Consider the following 16,356-nt stretch of genomic DNA (forward strand, 5'->3'; position numbering starts at 1 on the left):
TATAAAAAGGTATACGCCACTTTCCTCTGGCTGGCTGGCTGAACACACGGCCTGCTGTTTCGGCTGATCTTTGAACAGGAGGTCTTGCCGTGTGTGCAGGAGAGAAGGAGAGAGAGAGAAAAAGTCTTTGGCTAAGTTCTTATACTCCTTAAGTCCATTGTTCCTCAGAAAGCCCCAGGACTGGATCTTGGTTCTAGGGCAGTTCCTTATTGGCTCTCCTCACACATGAAAGTTGGCATGCAGGTACAGCAGGCGGTGAAGAAGGCAAATGGCATGTTGGCCTTCATAGCAAGAGCAAGATGCAACATGGATTCATGAAGGGGAAATCATGTTTAACTAATTTACTGGAATTCTTTGAGGATATAACGAGCATGGTGGATAGAGGTGTACCGATGGATGTGGTGTATTTAGATTTCCAAAAGGCATTCGATAAGGTGCCACACAAAAGGTTACTGCAGAAGATAAAGGTACGCGGAGTCAGAGGAAATGTATTAGCATGGATAGAGAATTGGCTGGCTAACAGAAAGCAGAGAGTCGGGATAAATGAGTCCTTTTCCGGTTGGAAATCAGTGGTTAGTGGTGTGCCACAGGGATCAGTACTGGGACCACAACTGTTTACAATATACATAGATGACCTAGAAGAGGGGACAGAGTGTAGTACAACAAAATTTGCAGATGACACTAAGATTAGTGGGAAAGCGGGTTGTGTAGAGGACTCAGAGAGGCTGCAAGGAGATTTGGATTGGTTAAGCGAATGGGCTAAGGTTTGGCAGATGGAATACAATGTCGGAAAGTGTGAGGTCATCCACCTTGGGAAAAAAAACAGTAAAAGGGAATATTATTTGAATGGGGAGAAATTACAACATGCTGCGGTGCAGAGGGACCTGGGGGTCCTTGTGCATGAATCCCAAAAGGTTAGTTTGCAGGTGCAGCAGGTAATCAGGAAGGCAAATGGAATGTTGGCCTTCATTGCGAAAGGGATGGAGTACAAAAGCAGGGAGGTCCTGCTGCAACTGTATAGGGTATTGGGAAGGCCGCACCTGGAGTACTGCGTGCAGTTTTGGTCACCTTACTTAAGGAAGGATATACTAGCTTTGGAAGGGATACAGAGACGATTCACTAGGCTGATTCGAGAAATGAGGGGGTTAACTTATGATGATAGATTGAGTAGACTGGGTCTTTACTCCTTGGAGTTCAGAAAGATGAGGGGTGATCTTATAGAAACATTTAAAATCATGAAAGGGATAGACAAGATAGAGGCAGAGAGGTTGTTTCCACTGGTCGGGGAGACTAGAACTAGGGGGCACAGCCTCAAAATACGGAAGAGCCAATTTAAAACCGAGTTGAGAAAGAATTTCTTCTCCCAGAGGGTTGTGAATCTGTGGAATTCTCTGCCCAAGGAAGCAGTTGAGGCTAGCTCATTGAATGTTTTCAAGTCAAAGATAGATAGATTTTTAAGCAATAAGGGAATTTAGGGTTATGGGGAGTGGGCGGGTAAGTGGAGCTGAGTCCACGACCAGATCAGCCATGATCTTATTGAATGGCGGAGCAGGCTCGAGGGGCTAGATGGCCTACTCCTGTTCCTAATTCTTATGTTCTTATGTTCTTATTTGCGTATAGGAGCACGGAGGTCTTACTGCAATTGTGCAGTGCCTTGGTGAGGCCACACCTTGTATATTGTGTCCAGTTTTGGTCTCCTAATCTGAAGAAGGATATTCTTGCTATTGAGGGAGTGCAGCGAAGGTTCACCAGACTGATTCCCAGGATGGCAAGACTGACATATGAAGAAAGACTGGATCGACTAGGCTTATATTCACTGGAATTTAGAAGAATGAGAGGGGATCTCATAGAAACATATAAAATTCTGACGGGATTGGACAGGTTAGATGAAGGAAGAATGTTCCTAATGTTGGGGAATTCCAGAACCAGGGGGTCACAGTCTAAGGATACGGGGTAAGCCATTTAGGACCGAGATGAGGAGAAACTTCTTCACTCAGAGAATTGTGAACCTGTGGAATGCTCTACCACAGAAAGTTGTTGAGGCCAGTTTGTTAGATATATTCAAAAAGGAGTTAGATGTGGCCATAACGGCTAAAGGAATCAAGGGGTATGGAGAGAAGTATGGAATGGGGTACTGAAGTTGCATGATCAGCCATGATCATATTGAATGGTGGTGCAGGCTCGAAGGGCCGAATGGCCTACTCCTGCACCACCATTCAATATGATCATGTTTCTAAGTTTCTATGTTTCTATGTGGCATGTTGGACTGGCCCAGCCATCTCTTGATTAGGTTAGTTGCTTTCCAATTCACACAATATACAAACAGGCCATGCTGGAAGCCTGTGAGCTTCCATTTTGTTTTAACACCGCAGCCTTTCCGTATAATCTGCACTTTTAACATTTATACATACACAGAATCAATGTTATCATTAATAAACACTTTTATTCTTACACATCCCTCACTCTACCATTACCATCAAGCCAGAAGACCAATCCTGGTTCAATGAGGAGTGTAGAAGTGCATGCCAGGAGCAGCACCAGGCATTCCTAAAAATGAAGTGCCAACCCGGTGAAGCTACAACACAGGACTGCATGCATGCTAAACCTTGAAAACAGCGTGCTAGTGACAGAGCTAAGCAATACCACAAACAACACATCAGATCAAAGCTCTGTAGTCCTGTCACATCCAGTCGTGAATGATGGTGGACAATTAAAGAACTAACAGGAGGAGGAGGCTCCATAAACATCCCCATCCTTAATGATGGCAGAGGACATGAGTGCAAAAGACAAAGCAGAAGCATTTTCACGCATGTGGAAAAGGGCTTGCAGGGTGTCACAGCAGTCCAGCAATCTGTCCTGCAACAGATTACTAGGAATGCTGAGGCGCTGCCCGGGGGAGTGGCAGTGGCTCTGTGGAGCATAAACCTGCTGTCCTCTCTCAGGATGACAACATTCGCCCTCCCGCCACTGCCACTCCGCTAGTGCCCTTGCTGTTGCCTGTCAGCCAGCCAGTCCAGACTGCTGCTGCCCAGGACAAGATGGTGCAGTCTGAAGCCGGACCTTGTAGGCCTAGAGCTGCTAGTGGTCATCCTGCAAGGCCACAAGACAGGCACTAAGGAAATGCAGAAGGATGATTAGTTGACTGTGTTATGTAATTGTGGATGGATTGATATATAAAGTTAGTTGAAATGTTTCCTTTGTGGTGGCTTTTATTTCAGCATTTTGGCCAAGGGGACCCTGTGGTGATCTGGAACAGTATGATGGTAAGGTGTGTCACTGTTGTACAATGGGGATTTGGGGTTGTGTTTAGTGGATCCGTAGTCGAATGAGGCAATTTCGGACAACCTGGCCGGAGATGGGATGTGCTGGTTGCCTCCTCCCTCCTTCCTGCTCCTTCTCGTCCTTCTCCTCCTCTTCCTCCTCCCTCTGCAAGCAGCTTGTTCTCTTCTTTGAAACCTCTGCTCCATTACCCTGTCATGCTGCAGGCCAAGGGGATGACAACTACAACAATCATGATTGGAAGCAAGTGGTCTGACCAGAACCTTTTAAGAAAGGATATACTTGCTTTAGAGGCTGTTCAGAGAAGGTTCACTAGGTTGATTCCGGAGATGAGGGGATTGACTTATGAGGGAAGGTTGAGTAGGTTGGGCCTCTACTCATTGGAATTCAGAAGAATGAGAGGCGATCTTATCGAAACATATAAGATTATGAGGGGGCTTGACAAGATGAATGCAGAGAGGATGTTTCCACTGATAGGGGAGACTAGAACTAGGGGGCATAATCTTAGAATAAGGGGCCGCCCATTTAAAACAGATATGAGGAGGAATTTCTTCTCTCAGAGGGTTGTAAATCTGTGGAATTCGCTGCTTCAGAGAGCTGTGGACGCTGGGACATTGAATAAATTTAAGACAGGGATAGACAGTTTCTTAACCGATAAGGGATTAAGGGGTTATGGGGAGCGGGCAGGGAAGTGAACCTGAGTCCATGATCAGATCAGCCATGATCGTATTAAATGGCCTTCTCCTGTTCCTATTTCTTATGTTCTTAGATTCTTATATAGAACCAAGGTCTTCTCAACGTGCACTACACTCCTGTCACCAACTTTAAACAACTCTAGAAAGCACCAAACACTCCGACAAACTTACACAGAACCAGTAGAAATTAATCAGCAACCATCCGGAGAGTAGTTGCTGAACCCTTTAAATATCGCTGGTGGGGTGTTCTTGTTGCTACTGAACACATGGTCAGCTTGCAACAGATTGTCAGCTCCAGCATTAAGGATGAAAATGGCAGCACTGATGTCAAATCAGTGCATGCTCCTAACACCAGCCATACCAAAATGGCATCCGACACAGCCCGCATGGGAAGTGTGCTTATGCTGTTGCCATTTTTGACACAAATGTGTCAGCCATGGCTCAGTTGGTAGCACCCTTGCCTCTGAGTCAGAAGGTTGTGGGTTCAAGTCTCACTCCAGAGACTTGAGCACAAAATCTAGGCTGACACTCCAGTGCGGTACTGAGGGAGTGCTGCACTTTCGAAGGTGCCGTCTTTCAGATGAAACACTAAACCGAAGCAAGAGCTGCACGCCACCAGCTCACAACAGACAGGTTTGCTTGAATAGTGGAAGCCGAAGGATGCATCCATTACTGGCCAGGCTATGTGCCACAATAAAGGCACATCTACGCTGACCTTTGGAATGATACACATGACACCAACTGCAAAGGTTCAAAGTAACATTTTTATAAGAACAAGTAATAAACAATACCCCGCCGACACCATCCGATACAATAAACCAACAAAAGTAAACAAAACAAAAAACAGTGTTCTGCTGCAAATCAATGATCAACAAGGTCATTTATCAAAAGCAACTATTTACAGCGTCATCATTATATACCAATGCATCTGCACAAGGTTGGCCCAGCCCTTAATGGGACTTGGCCTGACATTGGCCCACCCCTTCATGCCCCTCCCACACCTGCTGCTCCTCCTCAATGAGGGCTCAGTGCCTACATCAAGGCTGCTCGAGGGGACAGACAGTGCAGATGGTGTATGAGGACGCCGTGGACCAACTCTGGGCCTGGAAGGCCCGGTTATGGACTGCTGTGCCTGACCATCGGCGGAAGCAGTCTCTGATGGCTGTGGTGTGGACCGCGTAAGGTGCATGGTGGGAGAGTCAGTAGTGGGAGCCGGAATGCCGTCATCCTGAGGAAGGACAGCACCTTCCATTTTCTGGGAGCCACTGACATACGGGGCTGGGCCTCAGCAACAATGTGTCACCACAACTTGCTGGCCTGCTTTGGCACTGTCACCTTCCCATTGGACAGTGGGGAAGACAGAGAGGATGGCACCAGTCAGCGACCGCATGCCATCACCAAGCTGCAGCGTAGCTTGTGCCTGCGATTCGATCGATGCTGCAATGTGATCAATGCCATGTGCCACACACTCTGGCATGCCACTGTCACAGTTGGAGGCCACCTGCCTCTCTGAGTGGGCAGGGTTGGCCTCGCTGGAGTCCTCAGTTGCAGGGACAATGCGTGAGGTGGCCTCCGCAACACTCACAGCAAGTTTGTTGATGCTCTCCGGGATCCTACCCACTGCACCCATGCATCTGTGTGTTCTTCCTGGACTTTGCCACCAATTTAAGGTCCATGTCTGCCTGCTCTTCAGCAGGACCACTGTGCCGACTCACCCTCCAGGGAGCTGGCCTCCGTACTTCTCCTCCCGCTGGGCTTTGCTGTAGGTCACTGTGGCCAAGGGTCATTCAGAGTCTTTAAAGTCCAGGAAATCGGCGTTATACCCTCATGTAGATTCGGCAGCTGGGGTGACTGCTGGGTTGTCTGCTTCAGGGATAAGACTTTCATCCCCTCCCTCATCATCTCCCCCATGGCCAGATGTGGATGGCTCCTGAGAAGGCTGCCGTGCTGGTGGCTGGTCATCTGCAAGCAGAAAACAACAGACATGTGGTTAGCAGGAGGGGAGGGGGCAGGATGATAGGAGGAAGGTTATATTGGACATCTACATGTAAAGGGGCTCGGTCACTTGATATTAGGGGCCAATAAAGTCACATCAGTCCCGTGTTCCATGTACATACCCTCACTGCCTGAAGGGGGCTCGGCATTGCCCCAGCCATTGTCCGAACTGGGGCGCCCAAGAAGGATGTCACTTGTTGCTCAACATCAGTTAGGTCCAGCAGCCCTGGCTGACCCCTCCTGTACGTTGCATACTGTGTCATATATGCCTTCCATTGTTCAATAGCTGACACTGTGTGGATGTGCAAATGTATTCACTTCAATCTGTGTGGCTGTTGACTGAGGTTTGGCAAAGATTGGGAGGAGATGAGAGGCTCAAGTTAATGTTTATGAAACGCATATCAGCAGTGGGAGTGGAGTGCGAAGAGTCTTGACAATGGTTAGGGTACAAGAGGGAATGTGCATCCTGAATACAGAGGCAATGGCTGGAGAAGTGAGCCTTCAGCGTTCTGCTGCATTCTGCAACCTGCACCATGGCCTTCAACACATTGAGAAGGGGCAAATAATCCATCAAATAATTCACATTGTGTGTTCCATTGATTTTGGAAGCATGGCAGGCCTACATAAATGTGAAGGGAACTCAGTCTGCCGCTGACACCTCGTGTGCAATTTCACACCAGATCCATTCGAAAATGCTGGGCAAGGACCTCCCTCCCCCAATCAGATGGAGTGCAGATCACCTCGTTTCAACAGCCTGCACTAAGGCCTCAGCAGCCTCTGAGGAGAATCTTTTGGCACACTGCCTGCCCTCTTGCTGCGCCATCTCTGCCGAAGTCTCAGACGTGGGCTGGGTCTTGTGCGCATGAGCGCAGGAAACCTCCGCACCCTAAAGTATTGACTGTGCACGGGAAAACTGAAACACAGTCTGCGCATGCGCAAAGTGGCGACCTGTTTTACTGCCGCAATTTTCGGCTCGGGCGCACAAAGTTCGTGGTGTAACGTCTGATTTAGCGCCCCCGATCACGGATCCTCATTTTTTGACGAAATTTTCAGACTTGGGTGCAAACTTTTTCCAGGCGGTATCAGGACCGCCCCGGCACCATTACCACCCCGAAATCAGTAATGCCGAAAATCCAGCCCAATTTCTACAGTGCACGAACACCTTTCAAATGTTAATCCGTGTAGGTCCTTATATTCTTTAGTTCAACAGAAAACGCGAATGGATCAGACAGCTGCTCGCAAAACATGCCCTTTTACCATCATAGTAAATATTTTGTTTTTTAAGTTTAATTTGATTGAATTAAAGACAATTTTTGATCTGTGGACTGATTTCTACTTGGAAAAGCAGTCAGGGAGAAGACACTTCAATTCCATCATTGTGGACAAGGTATTCAGGTGCAATTATATTGTAATGACTGGTTCGTGTTCCAGTTCCTTGTTTACATTGCATGGTTTTTGCCCACCTGGGACTCTAATTGTCCTGCCCTAAAGAGAACTCTGCACCTGTATGGATATGTATGAGCAAAATCCTCTCCCAATAGTTGAGGGTTAGAAATTTGGTATCATCCACTTTGAGGCGGTGATGCTGCCGGGGCGCTCCCTTTAGCGCTGGGCGATGTCTACCGCCTCAAAGTGCGATATTCAATTGTATCGCCCCCAAGAGGAGAGTGGAGCCCGAAGGAAAGTGTTGCACAATCCTCTTAGAGCACTAAAGGCCCATCGCAGGGCGGCAGTTGAGGCGCTGGGATACCAGCATCTGAGCACCTAAAGAGGAGGTGAGGTCCCCCATGTGAAACCTGCAAAAAAGTGGAAGGGAGGTTACCTACAGCCTTCCACAGGTAAAAGAGGTAAGTCATTGTTAAAAATTTGACTCTCAACACTTGCCGTTTCATTCCCTGCGATATCGCCTCAGGATCCTCTGTGCACCATCTGCTTCCCCTGTCAGGAGTAGTGGCAGGCGCTGCGGCAGGCAAAAGCAGTCAATTTCAGGAACATGTCGCAAAGGGGTCGTTGCACACTCTTGACGTCACCAAGTGGGTGGTGCTAGAGTGCGCCGCCTCTAAACCACCAGTGAAGTTCGCATTCGGGCGGTACATGTTTAGCAGCCACTTAGCGCCCCTCTCTGGTGCTAATGGTGGCACTAAACAACCAAATTCGGCCCCCCCCCCTCAATGTTTAGAGAATCTGGAGGAGAGAGTTCCAGTCTCTTACAATTTAAATTAAGGTCAGGTAGTTTTAAAAAGTGATCTGTGAGTACTCCGATATTGAACCCAAGTGTTGTGAGATGGTCTCATCCAACCAGCCTCACTCCACCTTGCTCCAATTTACACTGTAACTTATGTTGAGAGGGTTTTGAACCAATACTAAACTTGCAGTGTCGATGTTACAGACTATTGTGTTGTTGGGTTTGTGTGTGTGTGAGTAAAAGACTATTCTGTACTCTTGTGGAAAAGGATGAAAACACACAAGGATTTAAATCTAAAATAATTCAATTTAGAGGAACTTTTTCCCAACTGAGGAATTTGTGGTGTTTTTGACTGAAAGGTGCTAAGAAATAACAGCAAAAGGAGGAAAGAAACTCCACTGTTTGGTTCATCTCATCAGTGACAAATTAGGCCACTATGCAAATATTGGTTACATAACACCATGCAATATGCAAACATCTTGTTTGTTTATAGAAAATGTGATAAACTGGACACATTTCTCAAAATATTTTTATGACTCAATGAATTTGAAACACAAGCTACCCAATGAGACTGTTTTATTATGTCATTAAAAGACTCCGTAGGCATTATGTTACAATTACGGAATCTCTAAATGTTCTATGTGTACAAGACAGATTTATTAATATGGAAAGACTCTAGTGCTGTTGGCACCAGGTCACTTAGAACTATTTGTAAAGCAGCCATGTTGACCAAGAATGTCATCGACGTTGCAGAACCCATATTTATTCCAGGTTACTGGAATAGATGAGCAGTGGTAATTTATAAAAGAAAGCTTGATTCTTCCACCTTTCTGAAACTAGATTTACACTATGAATTAGAAGATTTTTTTTCTATTTAGGAGGTTCTGTCAAAGAAACCTTGGCGAGTTGCTGCAGTGCATTTTGTAGATTGTATACACTGCAGACACGGTGCACCGATGGTGGAGGGAGTGACTGTTGAAGGTTATGGATGGGGTGCCCATCAAGCAGGCTGCTTTATCCTGGATGGTGTCGAGCTTCTTGAGTGTTGTTGGAGCTGCACTCATCCAGCAAAGTGGAGAGTATTCCATCAACTCCTGACTTGTGCTTTGTAGATGGTGGAAAGGTTTAGGGGAGTCAGGAGGTGAGTCTCTCACCGCAGAATACTCAACCCCTGACTTGTTCTTGTATCCACAGTCATTATGTAGCTCCCGAGGTATGGGAAGTGGTTCACGTTATCGAGGGCTGCGCCGTGAATCTTGATGACTGGGGAGCAGTGCTGTGCAGTGAGGACAGACTGGTGTCTTACGGATGTTAACTGTAAGGCCCATGCTTTCATACACCTCGGTGAATACATCGACTATATCCTGGAGTACAGCCTCAGAGTGTACGCAGACGCAGGTGTCGTCCGCGTACTGCAGTTCAACAACAGATGTTTGGGTGATTGTGGACCTGGCCTGGAGGCGGCGTAGGTTAAACAGCTTCCCACTAGTTCTGTTGATTTGTTCCGCTCCAGCGGGGAGTTTGTTGACAGTGAGGTGGAGCATGGCAGCAAGGAAGATTGAGAAGAGGGTTGGAGCGATGACTAGCCCTGTTTGACCCCGGTCTGGACATGGAATGGGTCTGTAATGGATCCGCCGGTAAGGATCACGGCCTGCATGTTGTCGTGGAGTAGGCAAAGGATGTTGATAAACTTTCGGGGGCATCCAAAACGGAGGAGGACACTCCATAAGCCCTCACGGTCGACAGTGTCAAAGGCCTTTGTAAGATCGAAAAAGGCCATGTATAAGGGCTGGCACTGTTCCCTGAATTTTTCCTGCAGTAGTCATGCTGAGCAGGCCACTTAGTCCACATACCAGATGCAAGACTCCTTAAGCAATTGCTCTACGCGGAGCTCCTCCATGGCAAACGAGCCAAAGGTGGACAGTGGAAACGTTACAAGGACACCCTCCCTGGTGAGGTGCGACATCACCACTGATACCTGGGAGACCCTGGCCGAAGACCGCCCTAGGAGGAGAAAGTGCATCTGGGAGGGCGTTGAGCTCTTCGAATCTCAAAGCTGCCAGTGTGAAGAGGTCAGGCGCAGACAGTGGAAGGAGCGTGTGGCAAATCAGTCCCACCCTCCCCCCTCCCCTCCCTTCCCCCGACGAATATCTGTCCCATCTGTGACAGGGTCTGTGGCTCTCGTGTTGGACTGTTCAGCCACCAAAGAACTCACTTTAGGAGTGGAAGCAGGTCTTCCTCGATTCCGAGGGACTGCCTATGATGATGATGATGATGATGATGATGTAACTGGTCCAGTTAAGTTTCTGATCCATGGTGGCCCCCAGGATGTTGATGGTGGGGGATTCAACGATGGTAATGCCATTGAATGTCAAGGGGAGGTGATTAGAGCCTCTCTTGTTGGTGAAGGTCATTGCCTGGCACTTGTGTGGTGCTAATGGTACTTGCCACTTATCAGCCCAAGCCTGAATGTCGTCCAAGTCTTGCTGCATGTGGGCATGGACTGCTCCATTATCTGAGGAGTTGCGAATGTAGCTAGGGGAAAGGAAAGAAATTAAATTCCATGTCACTATAACAACCATATAAAGAATTTAAAAGCAACTTAACAATACATATCCACAATAAGCTGTAACCTCTTTGCAAGAAACCCCCTGCCATTTCTGCTACAATCTTCCACTATATAAATTATGGAATGTTGGATACACGTGCTGCTTAAGTTATGGCCAGCTAATGCCTCATTGTATTTTGAATGTAATTACATTTTATAGGTCTATATTCAGAGTTGTTTTTGAGCTGATTACTTTTTTTGAAGCTGTTGGTCAGCTTTTGCAAGTTTTCCAGGTTGACATGTATGAGTGTCCCAGCATAAGGATACATTAGAGGCCAACTCCTATGATTTGGCAATACTGCTTTGTTTACTTTGGGTTTCTTACTCGAAATATTTTTAACTTCTGAGTTTCAGACTAATCTTGTTGGTGCGCTTTGCTCCCAAAGTCCCAGGGAGAGTATTTTCACTTGCCCAGATATTTAAGCAAATCAGTCACATGCCCAAGGAACAAAACTATTTTGGTTACAGCTTATATCACGTGAACTCATGTTATCTTTGCCTTAGGAAGCTGGCAAAATAACATTACACTTAATTTATATTAAACAGTAACCAGACCAATGAAAAGTAGCATATTAGTTGCCAATATATGTACAGTAGTTATTAAGCTCCACTGATTCTATGAGTAGTAGAAAATAATAAATAGTTTGTGACTGCTGCACCAAGCTATGATATATGAGGGGTGAATTTTCGTGATGGTTCTCCTATTCATCTGCCATAACTTCAGCGGAACAGCTGCGGAAACAATGGCCCTGATATCAGCGAAGAGCTGGGAGGGAGCGGGTGGGGCAGTTTTGTGGTAGGGAAACTCAGAAGAACAGCTTTCCCTCAGGTCTTGCCCAATTTAAAGGCAGGACCTGATTACTGTTTTTGGAATCTAATTCCCGGCTGCAGCTAACGGCTGTCTGTCGGGCGGGCCGGCCCATGGCACCAGGCTGCAGCCAGGGAGCGGAGAGGAGGGAGGGAGAGATCAGGGGTCAAGGGTGGGAGGACCTCAATGGGGTTGTCATGTATCTTACATTATTATATATAACTGTATCCTAACATGCTATACATGACTGTAATAAGATATGACCTGTAACCACTAGCATACCTTACCACCAGGGGTGCACTTGCAATAGACAGGTATATAAGGACAGGTCTCAGGCAAGTGCAGCATTCCAGAGCAATAAAGGTGCAGGTCCAGAGTGACCTTGACTTCACTACATGCCTCGTGTGAATCTGTACTGAGGGGACAGGACTTTACAATGGCGATGAGTTACGGGATTACAGAATCCACAGAATGGCGAACAACGGATCAGATGAAAAGTACAATACGGGAGACAATTGGGAGGACTTTATAGAAAGGCTCCAGAAAAGCTTTGTAACCAAAGACTGGTTAGGCAACGATAAGGCAGACAAGAGAAGAGCCCATCTCTTGACCAGCTGTGGCTCGAAAACATACGCTTTAATGAAGGATCTGTTGGCACCCGAGAAACCAGCAAGCAAGTGGTTTGAAGAATTGAGCACACTGGTAAGAGACCACCTGAAGCCAGAAAGCAGCCTACACATGGCCAGACACAGGTTCTACAACTACAGACGCTGTGTGGGCCAGAGCATACCCGACTTCGTGGCGGAACTTCGGAGGTTGGCTAGTTTATGTGAGTTCTCCGATGAACTGAGGAGAGAAATGCTGAGAGACTTTTTCATTGAAGGACTAGGCCACGCAGACATATTCCAAAAGCTCATAGAGACCAAGAACCTGACCTTAGAGGCAGCAGCACTGGTTGCACAGACATTCTTGGTAGGGGAAGAAGAAACGAGGTTGATTTACAATGCAGGTACGACAACTAACGAAATATCGGAACAAGAAGTTCACAGCACGAAACAAGCTGCTACCCCCACACACAGACAAAACCGAGAGAACAAGCTCTCGACAGAAGGCAGAAGCCATCAAGGGCCACAGGAACGGCTGTTCACACCTCATCAACCCACAATGCAAGCAATCAACTACAAACTGAGAGAAGCTCAAGAGAGATCAGCCAGATGCAGCTCATTCTTTGGGAACACTTTGAACAATGGAACAGGCCTGCGCTGGAGGTGTGGGGGTGGGCACTCGTCAAGGGGATGTCGATTTCAGCAGACTGTTTGCAGAAATTGTGAATATATCTAGCCTGCATGTGCAAAAAAACGACAGCTCGGCTGGTATACGAATCGGATGGGTCGGAAAGCGGACCAGAAGATGGTGGGGACAGTACCCGAGACACCGATGTACAGCGGGTCAACACGATCAATGGCCGCTGCTCCTACAACAGGATGCCTCCTATAATGATGAGGGTCCTACTTAACGGGATATCTGTCAACATGGAGCTGGATACGGGAGCGAGTCAATCTCTCATGGGCGCTCAATAATTTGAACAACTGTGGCCGCAGAAAAGAGACAGACCAAAACTCACAAGGGTCGACACCAAACTAAGGACCTATACCAAAGAAATCGTACCAGTCCTCGGCAGCGCCATGCTCTCTGTCACACACGAAGGGACAGTGAACCGACTTCCCCTGTGGATTGTACCCAGAGACACCCCAGCACTGCTGGGGAGAAGCTGGCTGGCGAAACTAAACTGGAAATGGGATGATGTCCATACCATGTCATTAGAGGAACAGACTTCCTGCTCAACAGTTATAAAGCGATTTGAACATCTCTTTCAGCCAGGTGTGGGCACTTTCAAAGGGGCCAAAGTCAAAATCTACATCACACAGGATGCTAGACCAGTCCATCACAAGGCCAAAGCTGTACCCTTTATGATGAGGGAAAAGATTGAACACGAACTAGACAGGCTTCTGCGGGAAGGCATTATATCACCTGTGGAATTTAGCGACTGGGCAAGTCCCATCATCTCAGTCATGAAGCCTGATGGATCCGTACGAATCTGTAGGGACTACAAATCTACCATAAACAGAGTCTTCCTAGAGGACCAGTATCCGCTGCCCAGAGCGGAGGACTTATTTGCCACATTGGCTGGAGGTAAACCTTTCTCAAAATTAGACCTCACATCTGCGTCTATGACGCAAGAATTGACCGAGGAATCCAAGCTACTCACCACCATCAACACACATCGAGGCCTTTTCATGTTGACAATCGATGCCCATTCGGCATCAGGTCGGCAGCTGCCATATTCCAGCGCTACATGGAGAGTCTGCTCAAGTCCATCCCGGAGACGGTTGTATTTCAAGACGACATACTTATCACGGGCAGGGACACCGACTCCCATCTCCGTAAATTGGAGGAAGTACTAAAGTGGTTGGATCGGGTAGGCCTACGAGTCAAGAAATCCAAGTGCCTGTTTCTCACACCCGAGGTTGAATTTTTGGGCAGAAGGATTGCCGCTGATGGAATCCGCCCAACAGAGTCCAAAACAGAAGCAATTCGCCTGGCACCCAGGCCCCGGAATGTCTCAGAACTGCGTGCCTTTCTCGGGCTACTCAATTACTTTGGGAACTTTATGCAGAACTTAAGCACGCTGCTGGAGCCTCTCCACGTGCTACTCAGGAGGGGGTGTAAATGGTTTTGGGGGGACGCCCAGGAACGCACCTTCAATAAGGCATGCAACCTTCTGTGTTCCAACAGTGTTTTGACTTTCTTTGACCCAGGTAAAAAGCTAGTTCTCACATGCGATGCGTCAGCATATGGGGTCGGGTACATTTTGCAACATGTCAATAGTGTGGGCAAATTACAATCCATAGCTTATGCCTCCAGGTCACTTTCGCGGGCGGAGCACAGGTACGGAATAGTAGAGAAGGAGGCGCTCGCGTGCGTGTACGGTGTCAAAAAGATGCACCAATAACTTTTCGGGGCCAAGTTCACGTTAGAAACTGACCATAAGCCCCTCACGTCCCTCCTATCCGAGAGCAAGGCAATAAACGCCAACGCCTCGGCGCGAATTCAACGGTGGGCACTCATGTTGGCGTCCTATGACTATACCATAAGGCACAGACCAGGCACAGACAACTGTGCCGACGCGCTCAGCAGGTTACCCCTGGTGACCACGGAAGGGTCTGACGAACAGGACTGTGAGATAGTCATGGCAATCAATGCCTTTGAGTTCACAGGTTCGCCCATGACGGCTCGCCAAATCAGAGCCTGGACGGCCAGCGACCCCACGTTATCCTTAGTAAAAAGATGTGTCCTAACCGGTGACTGGGCAGAGGCTCGCGATGCCTACCCCGAGGAATTAAAACCCTTTCGCAGGCGCATGCATGAGCTATCACTACAAGCAGACTGCCTGATGTGGGGCAGCCAAGTAGTCATGCCTCTGCATGAGAGGCATTTGTCCGGGAGCTCCACCGCGAGCACCCGGGGATCGTTCTCATGAAGGCCATAGCCAGAACCCACGTCTGGTGGCCTGGTATTGACGCAGACTTGGAGCTCTGTATCCGAAGGTGCACCATTTGCGCCCAACTCAGCAATGCCCCCAGGGAAGCTCCACTGAGCCCCTGGCCCTGGCCTACCAAACCATGGTCGCAGGTGCACGTAGACTATGCGGGCCCATTCATGGGCAAAATGTTCCTCGTAGTTGTAGATGCATTTTCAAAGTGGATCGAATGCACCATTTTAAACTCGAGCACAACCTCTAACACTGTGGAGAGCCTTGCAACTATGTTTGCAACGCACGGAATCCCTGACATATTGGTCAGTGACAATGGCCCGTGCTTCACCAGCGTAGAATTCCAAGACTTTATAATTGACCACGGCATAAATCACGTCAAGACGGCACCGTTCAAGCCGGCGGCGGCCAAGGGGAGATAGCAGTGCAAATCATTAAACAAGGCATGCTTAAAATCCAAGGTCCCATGCTGCAGGGTCGCCTGTCGTGACTGCTGCTGGCATACAGATCTCGTCCGCACTCACTGACTGGGATCCCCCCCCCGCGCAACTGTTGATGAAAAGGACTTTAAAAACAAGGCTCTCATTAATCCTCCCAGACATGCACGAAATCATTGAGGCAAAGCGCTGTAAGCTGACTGAGTACCATGACAGAAATTCGAGGGGGAGATGGAATGAGATAGGGGACAAAGTGTTTGTACTAAACTATGGCAAGGGTCCCAAATGGCTTGCAGGGACAGTAACGGGCAAGGAAGGAAACAGGCTACTGGAAGTACAAATGGACAATGGCAAAACCTGCTGGAGGCATGTAGACCAAGTCAAAAGCAGATTTACCAACAACACTGTGGAACCAGAGGCAGACTACAATGTGGAACTCGCACCACACCTGGTGGACAGACAGAGGGAACAACCTGAGGAAAGGGCAATCCCAACAGACAGCCCAGGCGAGTCAACAACAATCACACCAATCGAAACAGACAGCCCAGGCGAGATACCAGCAACCACACCCAAAGAAAAACAGACACCAAGGCAAACAACTGAACCACAACTCAGACGCTCCACGCGAGAGCGTAGACCATCTGAGAGACTGAACCTATAAAGATAATAAGACCTTGGGGGAGGGTGATGTCATGTATCTTACATTATTATATATAACTGTATCCTAACATGCTATACATGACTGTAATAAGATATGACCTGTAACCACCAGCATACCTTACCACCAGGGGTGCAC

Source organism: Pristiophorus japonicus, chromosome 6 (genome assembly GCF_044704955.1).
Source record: "Pristiophorus japonicus isolate sPriJap1 chromosome 6, sPriJap1.hap1, whole genome shotgun sequence".
Classification (NCBI taxonomy): Eukaryota; Metazoa; Chordata; class Chondrichthyes; family Pristiophoridae; genus Pristiophorus; species Pristiophorus japonicus.